The sequence below is a fragment of the Sus scrofa genome, chromosome 1 (genome assembly GCF_054392235.1).
Source record: "Sus scrofa isolate SSC_HxYL_T2T_F1_AM1 chromosome 1, Sscrofa_HxYL_maternal_Yorkshire_Landrace_v2.0, whole genome shotgun sequence".
Lineage (NCBI taxonomy): Eukaryota > Metazoa > Chordata > Mammalia > Artiodactyla > Suidae > Sus > Sus scrofa.
This window is the reverse complement of record NC_139383.1, coordinates 122475930-122492944: the sequence shown is the minus strand read 5'-3', so window position 1 is coordinate 122492944 and position 17015 is coordinate 122475930. Positions and strand designations below refer to the sequence as shown.

Below are 17015 nucleotides of genomic sequence, written 5' to 3'. Positions count from 1 at the left end.
CTGTTTTTTAGTCATTATTTCTACTCCAATCTTTGTAATGTCTTTTCTTCTATTAATTTTGGATTTTGTTTGTTCTTCCTTATCTAGTTGCTTAGGTGTAAGGTTAGATTTAGGTGTAAGGTTTGCTTGAGATTTTTTTTATTGATTCTGGAGGTAAGCTTGTATTGCTGTAAACTTTCCTTTTAGAACTGCTTTTGCTTTGTCCCATAGGTTTTTGATAATCGTGGTTTCATTTTCATTTCTCCCTAGGTGTTTTTTTTATTTCCTCTTTGATCTTTACAGTGACCCATTAGTTTTTTACTAGCATATTGTTTAGCCTCCATGTGTTTGTGTTTTTCACAATTATTGTAGTTGATTTTTAATATCACAATGTTGTAGTCAGAAAAGGTACTTAATAAAATTTCAATTTTCATAAATTTACTAAGGCTTGCTTTGTGGCCTAGCATGGGACATATCCTTGAGAATAATCCATGTGCACTTTGACAAGAATGTGTATCCTGGTGATTTTGGATGACATGCTCTATAAATATCAGTTAAGTCTATCTGGTGTAATGCATTATTTAAGGTCTTTGTTTCTTTATTGCTTTTCTGTGTAGATGATCTGTCCATTGATGATAAAGTCCCCCACTATTGTTGTGTTACTGCCTATCTCTCCTTTTATGTCTGTTAACATTTGCCTTTATATTGAGGTTTTCTTATGTTGGGTGCATACACATTTATACTTGTTCTATCTTTTTCTTGGACCAATTCATTGATCATGATGTAGTGTACTTCTTTGTCTCTTGTAATAGTCCCTATTTTAAAGTCTATTTTGTCTGTTATGAATACTGCTACTCCAGCTTTATTTTTATTTCCATTTACATGGAATACCTTCTTATATCTCCCCACTTTTAGTCTGTATATATCTCTAGAACTGAAGTGGGTCTCTTGTAGCCGAAAAGCTGAAAGCATGCCTCTAAGATCAGGAACAAGACAAGGCAGTCCACTCTCATCATTTTTATTCGATATAGATGTGGAAGTCATAGCCACAGCAATTAGAAAGAAAAAGAAATAAAAGGACTCCAAATTGGAAAAGAAGTAAAATTGTCACTGTTTGCAGATGACATGATACTATACATAGAAAATCCTAAAGACACTACCATAAAACTATTAGAGCTCATCAAGGAATGTGGTAAAGTTTCAGGATATGAAATTAATACACAGAAATCTCTTACATGCCTATGTACTAACAATGAAAGGTCAGAAAGAGAAATTAAGGAAAAATCCCATTTACACTGCATCAAAAAGAATAAAACACTTAGGAATAAACCTAGCTAAGGAGGAAAAAGACTTGTACCCCGAACACTAAAATAGAATGACAAAAGAAATTGAAGACCAGACAAAAAAAAAAAAAAAAAATGGAAATATATACTGTGTTCTTGCATTAGAAAAATCAATATTGTCAAAATGACTCTAGGGAGGCAGATCAAGATGGCAGAGGAGTAAGACATCACACTCACCTTCTCCCGCAGACACATCAAAAAAACTCATCTACATGTAAAACGACTCACACAGAGCATCTATTGAATGCTGGCAGAAGAACTTAAACCTCCAAAAAGGGCAAGACACTCTTGACATAACTGGGGAGAACAAAAGAAAAAAAGAGAAAAGGAATCAGGATGGGACTAGCATTCCTGAGAGGGAGCTGTGAAGGAGAAAAGGAATTCACATCCTAGGAAGCCACCTAACCGACATGGAGATCAGCCAAGATGGAGGACCTCAAAGTTGCTGAGAAAAGTGCAGCAGCTGGACTGAGGAGGGCAAAGTAGAGTGAGAGCCACACAGATCATCTGCACCACCACCCCAGACACCACAGCCTGAGATGCTTGGGCCAGGGCTGGGCATTGAGACTTAGGCTCCAGAGGTCAGTCCTGGGGAAGAGGACTAGGGTTGGCTGTGTGGGGACAGCCTAAGGGGCTAAGGAGCACTGTGCCATGGGCAGGGGAGTGGTGTGCTGTGGGCTTGGGAGTGGAATGCCACGGCAGAGGGAACACGGGAGAAGGTCCGGGCCTGCAGGAGAAGCAAGGTGCCATTGTTGGGGAGGGCGAGAGGAGGAGGGGCGGACTGCCATAGGAACCTCCTTGTTCACACGTGCACATGCGAGGACTCTCAGAGGGCAGAGTGCCTCTGGTGCAGGCTATGGGTAGCGAGAAGCCACTTGCTCAGGCTACGGTAGAGTGGGTGCTTCTTGTACAGGCTACGGGTGGCCAGGTACCTCTTGTGTGGGCTAAAGGCAGTGGGGAGCCAAGTTCATTGGGGTGCCTCTAGTGTGATCTATAGGCAGCTGAGACTGACTATGGCAGTTGTCTGGGAGGCCAGAGGGAGGCATGGCTTGCCATCACTGGGGGCTTGTGAGTGGGCTCCACCTGTGGTCCCAGTCACCTCAGGGTTGGCAAAAAAAAAAAAAAAAAAAAAGAGGGCATTCCAACCAAGTACCCCCTGGGAACACACTCTCCTTGCAGCTGCCACTGCCAAATGCTCTGAGCAGCACCCAGATGCTTGATCACCTGTCCCTTCCCAAGACCCTACAACTAGGAGCAGCTAGTGCAACACCTCCTACATGGGCTAAGTGGGATGGGGTGCTTCTTGGGTGGTCTGCAGGTGGCTGGGGCAAACCACCACAGTTATCTCTGACTCCAGAGGTGGGCACAGCCCACCACCACTGGAGATGCCTGAACAAAAACCACTGGCAGCCCAAACCACCTCAGAGGGCACCACAGAGGACGATGCGACAGAACACCACCTGTTGTTGCTCTCACTCAGCTGGGAGCACACCTGCCCTGCTGCTACCACTGCCAAATGCTTTGGGCAGTGCCCAGACTCTTGGTCACTGCCTCTTCCCAGAAACCTACAACTAAGAGCAGCTGGTGCACCTTCTGTGGGGGCTAAGCAGGATGAGTTGCTTCTTGCACAGTCTACAGGTGGCAGGGGCAAACCACCACAGTTATCTCTGACTCCAGAGTTGGGCATGGCCCACCACCACTAGGGGCACGTGAACAGGCACCACTCGCAGACCCAGTTACCTCAGAGGCACCACAGAGGAGAGCACTGTGACTGAATACCACCTATTGTTGCTCTCACATTCTTGGGAGCACAAACATGCTGCTGCTGCCACTGCCAAATGCTCTGGGCAGTGCCAACACACTTGATCTGTGTCACTTCCCAGGATCCTGCAACTAGGAGCAGCCTGTGCAGAACCTCCTGTGTGGGCTAAGTGAAATGGGGTGCTTCTTACGTGGTCTGCAGGTGGTGGGGGCAAACCACGATATTTATGACTCACTCCAAGGTGGGCGTGGCCTGCTACCACTAGGGGCTCCTAAACAGGCACCACTTGCGGCTCCAGTCACCTCAGAGGAAGGTACTGCAATTGCACACTACCTGTTATTGCTCTCACACACCTGAGAACTCACACACCTTGCTGCTGCCACTGCCAAATGCTTTGGGCACCTTGTAAATCTGCCTAAGGCTCATTACCACTTCCCAGGACCTTGCAACTAGGAGTACCTGTGCCACCTTCCTGCAGGCTCTTGCTACTGTTAAGAGCTCAGCAACCAGGAACTGACTACTAGCCCTACCCATTGCCTCCTTCTCCCTAGAAACACACTCAGCACCCTGGGGATAACAGCCTGCTCACACCAAAGGAAAAGACAGCAAATATTCAAATTCCCAGGCCTAAAATAAATAGTAACCCCCCCCCCCAAATACAAAGGGGTGCTCTTGCATAGAAGGAGCCCTTCAAGACTACAGTTTGGCTTCCCTAAACTCATAGAAATAGAAAAACATAAGCAAGATGAATAAGCTCAGAAACCACTCCTAGTCAAAGGAACAGAATTCACATGAAGCAGCAAACAATAAAATAGAACTCTGCAATCTGACAGACATATAGTTCAAAAGGGAGAAAATACTCAAGGAATTAAGGCTGAATATCAAGAGCAGATATGAACAGTAATGCAGATTCCTTTACAAAGGAACTGGAAAATAGGAGGAACATAGAAAAATTAGAAAATTTATTTGCAGAGACACAAACTGAGCTAAAGGCACTAAAGAGCAGAATGAATAATGTAGAGGAACGAATTAGTGACTTGGAAGATAGAATAATGGAAATCACCCAATCAGGATAGCACACAGAAAACCAAATGAAAAAAACATGAAAGCAATCTAAGAGATCTATGGGATAATATAAAGCAGGACAATCTATACATAATAGGAATACCAGAAGGAGAAAACAAAGAAAAGGGGATTGAAAATATATTTGAAGTAATTATGTCTGAAAAGCTTCCAAATCTAAAGGACACTGCTATCAAGATACAGGAAGGGGTTAACATACTTAAAAAACACAGCAACCACAAATCAAAACCAAACATTACATGCACAAAAACTAAAAAGAAAAGTACTCAAGCATAAAGCAAATGGAAATCATCCAACCGAAAAGAGAAAGGAAGAAAGAAGAAACAGAATCAACTAGAAAACAAGGTTTAAAATGGCAATAAATACACATCTACCCATAATTATCTTAAATGTCAATGGACTGAATGCTCCAATCAAAAGACATGGAGAGGCAGATTGGAAAAAAAAAAAAAAAAAAAAAAGCAAAAACCTACAATCCGCTGTCTACAAGAGACTCACCTCAGGGCAAAGGACACATATAGATTGAAAGTGAGGGGATGGGAAAAGATATTTCATGACAATGGACAAGACAGGAAAGCAGGAGTTGCAATACTCATATCAGATAAAATAGACTTTAAAATGAAGGCCATAAAGAAAGACAAAAAAAGGACACTATTTAATGGTAAAAGGATCCAGTCAAGAAGAGGATATTACAATCGTCAATATATATGCCCCTAATACGGGAGCACCCAGATACCTACAACAAATACTAACAGACATGAAAGGAGAAACTGATGGGAAAACAATCATAGTAGGAGACTTTAACACCCCACTCACGTCAATGGACAGATCCTCTAGACAGAAAATCAATAAGGCAACAGGGATCCTAGATGACACAACGGAAAAGTTACACTTAATTGACATTTTCAGGTCATTACATCCCCAAAAATGAGAATATACATTCTTAAGTTCCCATGTAACATTCTTAAGGATTGCTCACATACTGGGTGGGGCACAAAGCAAACCTCAACAAATTTAAGAGTATAGAAATTATTTTAAGTATCTTCTCTGACCACATGGCATGAAAGGAGAAATCAACCACAGGAAAAGAAATGAGAAAAAACTAACTACATGGAGACTAAACAACATGCTACTAAAAAACCAATGGGTCAATGAGGAGATCAAGAAGAAAATTTTAAAAAACCTTGAGACAAATAATAAGACACAACCACTCAGTATCTATGGGAGGCTGCAAAAGCAGTGCTCAGAGGGAAATTCATACCAATACAGGCCTCCCTCAAAAAAGAAAAATCTCAAATCGACAACTTAACCTATCACCTAAATGAATTAGAAAAAGAAGAACAAACAAAACCTAAAGTCAGCAGAAGGAAGGAAATCATAAAGATCAAAGAGGAAAACAATAAAACAGAGATTCAAAAAACAATAGAAAAAAATCAATAACACCAAGAGCTGGTTCTCTCAAAAGGTAAACAAAATGGACAAACCTGTGGCCAGACTCACCAAGAAGAGGGGAGAAAAAACCCAAATAAACAAAATAAATGAAAAAGGAGAAATCACAACGGATACGGCAGAAATACAAAAAAAAAAAAAAAAAACATAAGAAAATACCATAAACAGTTGTATGCCAACAAATCTGACAACCTAGAAGAAATGTCAACGTTCTAGAGACTTACAGCCTGTCAAAACTGAATCAAGAAGAAAGAGACCAACTGAACAGACCAATCGCTAAAATGAAACTGAATATGTAATAAAAACTCTCCCTACAAATAAAACTCCAGGACCAGATAAAGATGGTTTCACAGGAGAATTCCATCAAACGTACAAAGAGGAAATTATACCCATCCTTCTTAAACTTTTTCAAAAGATTGAAGAAGGAACCACCCCAGAGACGTTCTATGATGTCACCATCACCCTAATACCAAAACCAAAGACACCAACAAAAAAGAAAACTATAGGCCAATATCTCTGGTGAATATAGATGCAGAGGTAACAAAGTCCAACATCCACTCATGATAAAAACTCTTACTTTTAACATAATAAAAGCCATTTATGACAAACCCACAGCAAATACTATACTCAATAGAGAAAAGCTGAAAGCCTTCCAACTAAAATCTAGAACACAGCAAGGATGCCTACTCTCACTACTGTTATTCAACATAGTATTGGAAGTCCTAGCCACAGCAATCTGACAAACAAAAGAAATAAAAGGTATCCAAACTAGAAGAGAAGAGGTAAAACTGTCACTGTATACAGATGACATGATACTATATATAGAAAACCGTAAGGGCTCACCCAAAAACTCCTTGAAGTGATCTACAAGTTCATTAGAGTAGCAGGATATAAGATTAACATTCAGAAATCAGTCACATTTCTGTATACTAACAATGAAATATTAGAAAAGGAATACAAACATATAATACCTTTTAAAATTGCACCACAAAAAATCAAATACCTGGGAACACACCTGACCAAGGAGGTGAAAGACTCATATGCCGAGAACTATAAAACATTAATCAAGGAAATTAAAGAGGATTCAAAGAAATGGAACTATATTCCATGCTCCTGGGATGGAAAAATTAATATTGTAAAAATGGCCATACTACCCAAAGCAGTCAATAGATTCAAGGCAATCCCTATCAAATTACTCTATGACATTCTTCACAGAACTAGAACAAATAACCCAAAAATTTATATGGAACCACAAAAGACCCAGAATTGCCAAAGCAACCCTGAAGACCATAAACCAAGCAGGAGGTATAACTCTCCCACACTTCAGGGAATATCACAAAGCCACAGTCATCAAGACAGTGTGGTAGTGGTACCAAAACAGACATACAGACCAATGGAACAGAACAGAGAACTCAGAAATAAACCCAGACACCTACGGTCAATTAATCTTCAACAAAGGAGGCAGGAATATAAAATGGGAAAAAAGACAATCTTTTCAGCAAGGGCTGCTGGGAAAACTGGACAGCTGCATGTAAATCAATGAAACTGGAACACACCCTCACACCATGCACAAAAATAAACTCAAAATGGCTGAAAGACTTACATGTAAGACAAGACACCATCAAACTCCTGGAAGAGAACATAAGCAAAACATTCTCTGACATCAACCTTACAAATATTTTCTCAGTCAGTCGCCCAAAGCAACAGAAATCAAAGCAGAAATAAACAATGGGACCTAATCAAACTGGCAAGCTTTTGCACAGCAGGGGAAAACATGAAAAAAACAAAAAGACAATGTATAGAATGAGAGAAAATAGTTTCAAATGATGCAACGGACAAGAGCTTAATCTCTAAAATATACAAACAACTTATACAACTCAACAGCAAAAAAAGCCAATAACCCAATAGAAAAATGGGCAAAAGACCTGAATAGACATTTCTCCAAAGAAGATATACAGATGGCCAACAAGCACAAGAAAAAATTTTCTCAACATCCCTGATTTTTAGAGAAATGCAAATCAAAACTACCATGAGGTACCATCTCACACCAGTCAGAATGGCCATCATTAATAAGTCCACAAATAACAAATGCTGGAGAGGGTGTGGGAAAAAAGGAATGCTCTTGCACTGTTGGTGGGAATGTAAATTGGTCCAGCCACTATGGAGAACAGTATGGAGGTACCTTAGAAAACTACACATAGGACTCCCATATGACCCAGCAATCCCACTCTTGGGCATATATCTGGACAAAACTTTAAAAAGACACATGCACCTGTATGTTCATTGCAGCACTATTTACAATAACAAAAAAATTTTTTTAAGATTTTTATTTTTTTCCATTATAACTGGTTTACCATGTTCTGTCAATTTACTACTGTACAGCAAGGGGACCCAGTCACATATACATATATACATTCTTTTTTCTCACATTATTATGCTCCATCGTAAGTGACTAGATATAGTTCTGTGTTATACAGCAGGATCTCATTGCTCATCCATTCCAAATGCAATAGTTTGCATCTATTAACCCCAAATTCCTAGTCCATCCCACTCCCTCCCCCTCCCCCTTGACAACCACAAGCCTGTTCTCCATGCAAAATTTGTTTTAATTTGTGTAGAAACACAAAAGAGTCCAAATAGCCAAAACAATCCTGAGAAACAGAAATACAGATGGAGGTATCAGGCTCCCTGACTTCAGACTATTATACAAAGCTACAGTCATCAAAACAGGATGGTATTAGCACAGAAACAGAGGTATAGATCATTGAGATAGAATAGAAAGCCCAGAGATAAAACTGTACACCTATGGTCAATTAAATCTATGACAAAAGAGGCAAGAATATTCAATGGAGGAAAGACAGTATCTTCAATAAGTTGTGCTAGGAGATGGGACAGCTAATGCAAAAGAATAAAATTAGAACACTCCCTAGCACCACAGAAAAAAACAAAATGGATTAACACGTAAATGTAAAACTGGATACTATAAAACACCTAGAGCAAAACCTAGGGAGAATCCTCTTTGACATAAATTTCAGCAATATTTTTTTGGATCCATCTCATAGAGTAATAGAGGTAAAAATGAAAATAAACAAATAAGACCTAATAAAAAGCTTTTGGTTAACAGCAAAGGAAACCGTAAAACAAAAGGACAACCTACAGAATGGGAGAGAATATCTGCAATGATGTAACTGAGAAGGACTTAATCTCCAAAATATATAAAAGCTTATATAGGCAAGCTGTGGAATTGGAGGTCACCACCAGCCAACACGCTGCTGCAGAAGCCAGGGGTATATGGGCCCCAAGGCACTGCTATGTGGGAACAACTCCAGGTGACCCAAGCCACAGGATGTTAATAGCATGTTCATTTGTCCATGCTAGATGGGTCATGGGGAAGGTGATTGGGACAGCAATGCAAAAAACTGCTAAAGTGAGAGTGACCAGACTGGTTCTGGATCCCTATTTGTTAAAGTATTTTAATAAGCGAAAAACCTACTTTGCCCATGATGCTCTTCAGCAGTGCACTGTTGGGGATATCGTGCTTCTCAAAGCTTTACCTGTCCCTTGAACCAAGCACGTGAAGCATGAACTGGCCGAGATAATTTTCAAAGTTGGACAAGTTGTAGATCCAGTGACCAGCAAGCCCTCTGCAGGAACCACCTACCTGGAGAGCCCAGTCAGTCTGGAAAGCACCTGCCTGACCAAAAGCCTGGAAGAACTCCAGCTCTCTTCAGCACAGCAAAGGAGGATTGAAGACAGAGCCAAAGGTAAGGATTTATAAGTTTGCTTTATGGAAAAATTTTTCTAAGTTTCTTCACAAATCATCCAATTTATCTTCTGGTATTTGTGAAACAGTGAAAGTAAATGAAATTAAAACTTTGTTATAATTTTTTTTTTTAAAAAATAAAAGCTTATACAGTTCAATATAAAAAACAAAAACAGAAAAATAACTCAATCAAAAATTGGGCAGAAAATATAGAAAGACATTTGTCCAAAGACATACAGATGGCCAAAAGGCACATGAAAAGATGCTCAATGTTGCTAATTATTAGAGAAATGAAAATCAAAACCACAATGGAGTATCACCTAACACCACTTAGAACACCAAATGTCTACAAATAGGCATTCGCTGGTGGCTCAGTTGGTTAAGGATCCAACAAAACAAAGTCTACAAATAATAAATGATGGAGAGACTATAAAGAGAAAGGAACTCTTCTACACTGTTTTGGGGAATGTAAATTGGTATAGCCATTAATGTAGAACAGTATGCAGGTTCCTTAAGAAATGAAAATTGGAGCTACCATATGATCCTGCAATTCCACTGGTGGTCATATAGCCAGAGAAAAACATAATTCAAAAAGATACATGCACCCAGTGTTCATAGCAGCACTAGTCACAATAGCCAAGACATGGAAGCAACCTAAATGTCCATTGACAGAGGAATAGATAAAGAAGACATGGTACACATATACAATGGAATATTACTCAGCCATAAAAAGCATGAAATAATAGTATTTGCTGCAACATGGATGGATCTATAAATTATCATATTAGGTTTAGTAAATCAGACAGAGAAAGACAAATACTTTATGATAACAGTTATATGTGGAATCTAAAAAAAAAAATATGCAAATGATCTTATTTACAAAACAGAAATAGGAGTTCTTGTCATGGCTCAGTGGTTAACGAATCCGACTAGGAACCATGAGGTTGCAGGTTCAATCCCTGGCCTTGCTCAGTGGGTTAAGGATCCAGCATTGCCACGTGCTGTGGTATAGGTTACAGACACGGCTTGGATCCTGAGTTGCTATGGCTCTGGTGTACGCCAGCTGCCACAGCTCTGATTAGACCCCTAGCCTGGGAACCTCCATATGCCGCAGGAGCGGTCCTAGAAATGGCAAAAAGACAAAAAAAAAAAGAAAAGCAGAAATAGACTAACAGATATAGAAAACAAACTTATGGTTACAAAAGGGGAAGTGTCAGGAGGGACAAATTAGGAGTTTGGGATCAACAAATATACACTACTATATATAAAATAGATAACCCTTAATAGAAGAGAATGTTAAAAAAAAATACACACACACACCTGAATGATGCTGCTGTACACCTGAAACTAATATAACATTGTAAATCAATTATATTTCAATAAAAAGTTATTTTAAAAAAAGAACCAGAAATTAGATGTGCTCTGCTCACAGCATCAAACCTCCACCTCCCCCCAGGCAGAATGGACGACTTTCACTGTCAACTGCTCCAGTGGTTCTCCCTCTCTGAGCTGTGGAGCTGCTGGATGTTGAGCCATCTTGTTGGGGTGGGTCCAGTAATTAGTTTCTGTTCAAAGTAATGGAATTTGTGAAGGGTTTAATTTTTTCTTTTTTAAAATTCAGTGAATTTTATTATATTTATAGTTGTACAACCATCATCACAACCTAATTTTTTTTTTTTTTTTGGTCTTTTTTGCTATTTCTTGGGCCGCTCCCGTGGCATATGGAGGTTCCCAGGCTAGGGGTCAAATCGGAGCTGCAGCCTCTGACCTACACCAGAGCCACAGCAATGCGGGATCCAAGCCGCATCTGCAACCTACACCACAGCTCATGGCAACGCCGGATCGTCAACCCACTGAGCAAGGGCAGGGACCGAACCCGCAACCTCATAGTTCCTAGTCGGATTCAGTAACGACTGTGCCACGATGGGAATCCCCACAACCTAATTTAAGAATATTTCCATCCCAAGCCCCCAGCCTCAACCCTATCCCCAACCCCAACCTGTCTCATTTGGTAACCATGTTTTTCAAAGTCTGTGAATCAGTTTCTGTTCTGCAAATAAGTTCACTGTACCCCTTTTTAAGATTCCACATATAAGTGATAGCATATGATGTTTGTGCCCCACTAAATGACTAAATTCACTTACCATGATAATTTCTAGGTCTACCTGTGTTGCTGCAAATGCTATTCTTTCATTCTTTTTTATGGCCAAGTAATATTCAGTTGTGTATATATATACCACATCTTCTTTATCCATTCCTCTGTTGATGGACATTTAGGTTGCTTCCATGTCTTGGCTATTGTAATACAGTGCTGCAGTGAACATTGGGATACATGTATCTTTTCGAGTCATGGTTTTCTCCGGATAGATGCATGGGAGTGGAATTGGTTTTGGTATCGGGGTGATGGTGGTCTCTCAGAACGAGTTTGGGAATGCTCCTTCCTCTGCAATGTTTTGGAATAGTTTCAGAAGGTTAGGTGTTAACTCTTCTCTAAATTTTTGATACAATTCACCTGTGAAGCCATCTGGTCCTGGATTATTGTTGTTGGAAGTTTTCTTAATCACAGTTTCAATTTCAATACTTGTAATTGGTCCATTCATCTTTTCTATTTTGTCTTGGTTTAGTCTTAGAAGATTGTACAAGAGTATTTGTCCATTTCTTCTAGGTTGCCTGTTTTACTGGCATATAGTTGCTTGTAGTAGTCTCCTACATATTTATATTTATATAAATAAATATATTTATATTTCTGTGACGAGCAGGGCCAGGAATCAAACTCACGTTCTTATAGATACCAGTCAGGTTTGTTACTGTTGAGCCACAATGGCAACTCCCCCAAATTTTTCTTCATTGATTAGATTCTCTTGTTAGTAGTCATTCTCTTTCCCATAAAGGATGATTTCCTTATAAGTGTAAATTTCCATTATAAAAAGTAACTTTGTTTTCAGAGCTCCTCCTGTGTCTGCTATTTCTCAAAATGATACCTATGTCAAAGAGGCATATTTTGGGGTGGCATATTTTACTAGCCTTAAGTCAACTATAGTGAAAGGTGACAGTATTTAAAGCATTCTTGGGAGTTTCCATCGTGGCACAGCAGAAATGAATCCAACTAGGAACCATGAGGTTGCGGGTTTGGTCCCTGGCCTCGCTCACTGGGTTAAGGATCTGGTGTTGCTGTGAGCTGTGGTGTAGGTTGCAGACATGGCTCGGATCTAGCATTGCTGTGACTCTGGCATAGGCTGGGAGCAACAGCTCCCATTAGACCTCTAGTCTGGGAACCCCCATATGCCGCAGGTGTGGCTCTAAAAAGACAAAAAAAAAAAAAAAAGCTTCATTCTTTTGAGGTCTTTTCTTTGGGCTACCAGCTTTACTAAATAAGTCACTATAAAGGAGTGGTGGTACTTTTCATATAGTAGCCTCTGAATCCTTTCATTCCACTAAATAACCTAGTCCTTAAAACAGAACTAACTTGCTACTAATACTAATAATTATTTTATCAACAGTACTCCCTATTTGAGAAAATCTTTGCAAGTGAATCAACTGACAAGGGATTAATCTCCAAAATTTATAAACACCTTCTACAGCTCCATACCAAAAAAACAAACAACCCCATCAAAAAATGGGCAGAAGATCTAAACAGACAGTTCTCCAAAGAAGACATACAGATGGCCAAAAAACACATGAAAAGATGTTCAACATCACTCATTATTAAAGAAATGCAAATCAAAACCATTATGAGTTACGACCTTATACCAGCCAGAATGGCCATCATCAAAAAGTCTACAAACAATAAGTGCTGGAGAGGGTGTGGAGAAAAAGGAACCCTAGTACACTGTTGGTGGGATTGTAAATTGGTGCAACCACTGTGGAAAACAGGATGGAGATTCCTCAGAAAACTAAACATAGACCTACCATTTGATCCAGCAATCCCACTCCTGGGCATCTATCCAGAGAAAACCATGACTTGCAAAGGCACGTGTACTGCGATGTTCATTGCAGCACTATTTACAATAGCCAAGACATGGAAACAACCGAAATGTCCATCAACGGAGGAGTGGATCAAGAAGATGTGGTACATATACACAATGGAATATTACTCAGCCATTAAAAGGAAAAAAAATACCAGCATTTTTAGTAACATGGATGGACCTAGAAATTATCATGCTAAGTGAAGTTAGCCATACGAGACACCAACATCAAATGCTTTCACTGACATGTGAAATCTGAAAAAAGGACAGACTGAACTTTTCAGAACAGATGTTGACTAACAGACATTGAAAAACTTATGGTCTCCAGAGGAGACAGTTTGGGGGGTGGGAGGATGTGCTTGGGTTGTGTGATGGAAATCCTGTGAAATTGGATTGTTACGATCATTATACAACTACAGTTGTGATAAATTCATTTGAGTAATAAAAAATGTAAACAAAACAAAACAAAACAGTACTCCCTATTTACCTTCGTTTACCTACAAAGGATCTATCCGTTTACTCTGCCCCTGTAATATTTTTGATGTCACAATTTGTCTTTTTATGCTGTAGTTTCATTATCACAGTAGTAGTGATAGTTATTTTTTTAAATTTGTCTTTTTAGGGCTGCACCCACAGCATATGGAGGTTCCCAGGCTAGGGGTCGAATCAGAGCTGTAGCCACCAGCCTCCATTACACCACAGCTCACAGCAATGCCAAGGATCAAACCCAAGTCCTCATGGATACTAGTCGGGTTCGTTGACTTGAGGTTGTGAGGATATGGGTTTGATCCTGGGCCTCTCTCAGTAGGTTAAGGATCTGGCAGTGCTGCAGGCTGTGGTGTAGGTCACAGATGCAGCTTGGATCCAGTGCTGCTGTGGCTATGGTGTGGGCTGGCAGCTGCAGCTCCAGTTTGAGCCATAGCCCAGGAACTTCCATATGCCACAGTTGCGACTGTAAAAAAGAAAAATAAAAGCGTTAGAGTATTCTGATTCTGGCTATCTCCTTACTCAGAATTTTATGTACATTTATCTTTTCTTTCAGCTTGAACAGCTATTTCAACATCTGTAAGTAAGGCAGTTCTTGTGGTGGTAAACTCCCTCAGCTTTTGTGTGTCTCGGAAAGCCTTCACTACACCTTCATATCTGAAGGATAACTCTGCTTGATTGAGTATTCCTGGCTGGCAGTTTACCTTTCAATATTTCAAATATGCTATTCTACTCTTTCCTGGCCTGTAAAGTTTCTGCTGAGAAGTCTGCTGATAACCTAATGGGGATATCTTTTTAGGTTAGTGTATTTTATTCCCCTGGCTGCCTTTAAAATTCTTTCTTTATAGTTGACTTTTGAGTCTTAATGTGATGTGTCTTGGAGGGGCTTTTGCATGGAAATAATGTTATATTAGCTTCACAGACTTGTATATCCACTTCCTTCCCAAGTTTTCAGAACTTCTCAGCTATTACTTCTGTAAATATGATCTCATCACTTTTCTCTCTGGAAAACTCATTATTGTTATGTTGGCTTTTCTAATGGAATCAAATTGTTCTTGTATGGTTTCTTCACTTAAAAAAAAAAATCTTAATTCTCAATTCTCCTCTCCCACCTGAATCACTTCTTTATTTCTATTCTTGAGCTCACTAATTCTTTCTTCCATTTGATCTGCTCTATCTTTAGTACATTCTAATGCATCCTTCATCTCATTTGTTGAGTTCTTCAGCACCATGATTTCAGTTTGGTTCTCTTTTAAATTTCAGTATCATTGATAAAATACTCTTTCTGTTCATTAACTTACTCTGGAGATCATTGTATTGCCTTTCTGAGTTTTCTTGGGGCTTGGTGAATTCCTTTACAATAGGAATTTTAAATTCTTTATCAATTAGATCACAATATTCCATTGTTTTTGCAATTGGTTGCTGGAAAATTGTCACTTTCCTTTTGTTTTAATGTATTTACATGATTTTTCATAATGTTTGATGGGAAATGCCTCGGTGCTGCATTTGAAGTAGTGAGACTTTCTTATTAAAGTAAGGCTTTATTTACTTTGATTCCAACCATTCAGCAGATAGTTTTCTTTTTGTTTTCCAGAAGGTACTACACCATAACATTAACATATAACGTATTAAACTCTTACAGGATCAGAGTGACTATAAAGGTTGGGAATATGCACATCAAAAACAATTAAATAGAGAATCAGATTAAAATGGATTAAGAGCTTATAGAGCTCACCTACCCCCAAACACATCAAAAATACATCTATATATGGAACAACTCTCACAAAACTTTGAAACTGACAGAAGAATTCCTATAGAACCTAAGCTAAAAGAATGACTTCCATGTAACTGGGTAGGAGAGAAGAAAAGTCATAAAGTCAGGATCTCTGCCCCCAAGAGAGCTGAAAAGAGTTATGCATGGGCCGGCCCTTGCCCTGGGGAATTAGTTTGAGCCACAGTCTGGGCATCCCAGTCTCATTGGCTGCTGCCAGAATTTCTGGGATAGAGAGAAGGGCTGGAGAGGCCTAGACTCTCCTTGTGAGCGTGAGCGGGTGCTGCCTTACTAACAGTGATGAGAAAGTTCTGCACTGGTGGCTGCTGCATTGCTGGACTTCCCAGCCCAAGTAGGGTCAACACCCTGGCCTTGCTCACTCTATACCACACCACAGCCTGGTGTTGGATCTCAGGCAGACATGGCCTGGAAGAAGACTCAATCTAGATATGTAGTTTAGGAGCCTGGGTGTGGTGTGGGTGGAGTGGTGGTGGCCACTGTTGGCAGTTAGTTGGGTGGTGCCTCAGGTCTAGCAAGTGCTCCAGCCCCACCCATTGCACAACACAGTTTGGTGCTGGATCTGGGTCTTGGGAAAAGTCTTCACACAGAGGCATGCCAAATCTCTGGCGACAGTACTGCCCCCTCAATTCCTACAGCTACAATGCCCCAAACCCCAATCCCAGCATAGTGAACACTCCCGCCCCTCCTACTTCACTCCACAACCTTGCACTAGATCTGAGATGACCACAGCAGGGGAAGGAATGCAACCTTGGGCCGTGTGTGAGTGGAGTCATAGATGCCTGTACAGGCAGCATATTAGAACTCAGTACAATGGGCCTCACTTCAGCACTCTCCCCACTGGGGCAAAGCACACACTCATTGAATGGAGCTTAACTGAACCCGATGCTTAGGTGCCAACCAACGACCGAGAAGCTGCCTCACAGCCTGCACAATATTTAGATCTTGTAACACCAACCACACCCCCTAATCAGTGGGTGTGGCCAGCACACTCTGAGGAAATATATGACTGGTGTTCATATCAAAACCAGCCCTTGAAACAAAGACACTGGACACACACGGTGTACACAGGGACACTCTCACATAAAAACATCCCTTCAGGAGTTCCCATTGTGGCTCAGCAGTAACAAACCCAACTAGTATCCATGAGGATGTGAGTTCAATCCCTGGCCCCGCTCAGTGGGTTAAGTATCCAGCATTGCCATGAGCTGCAGTGTAGGTCACAGACATGGCTTGGATCTGGCATTACTGTGGCTGTGGTGTAGGCCAGCAGGTGCAACTCTGATTCAGCCCTTTGCCTGAGAACCTCCAAATGCCACAGATGCAGCCCTAAAAAGAAAACAGAAAAAGAAAATCCCTTCAAGGAGTTCCTTGTTGGTCTGGTGGTTAAATATCC

The 17015-nt window shown here is 40.4% G+C and overlaps 1 pseudogene across 1 annotated transcript; it reads left to right on the top strand.

Moving 5' to 3' along the window:
• The first annotated feature begins 8666 nt into the window (after nucleotides 1-8666).
• On the top strand, nucleotides 8667-13017 carry LOC100157447 (small ribosomal subunit protein uS17m-like; annotated as a pseudogene). Its single transcript, XR_014810606.1, has 2 exons — nucleotides 8667-9380; nucleotides 12880-13017. The product of XR_014810606.1 is annotated as a small ribosomal subunit protein uS17m-like (transcript).
• The last annotated feature ends 3998 nt before the right edge of the window (nucleotides 13018-17015 follow it).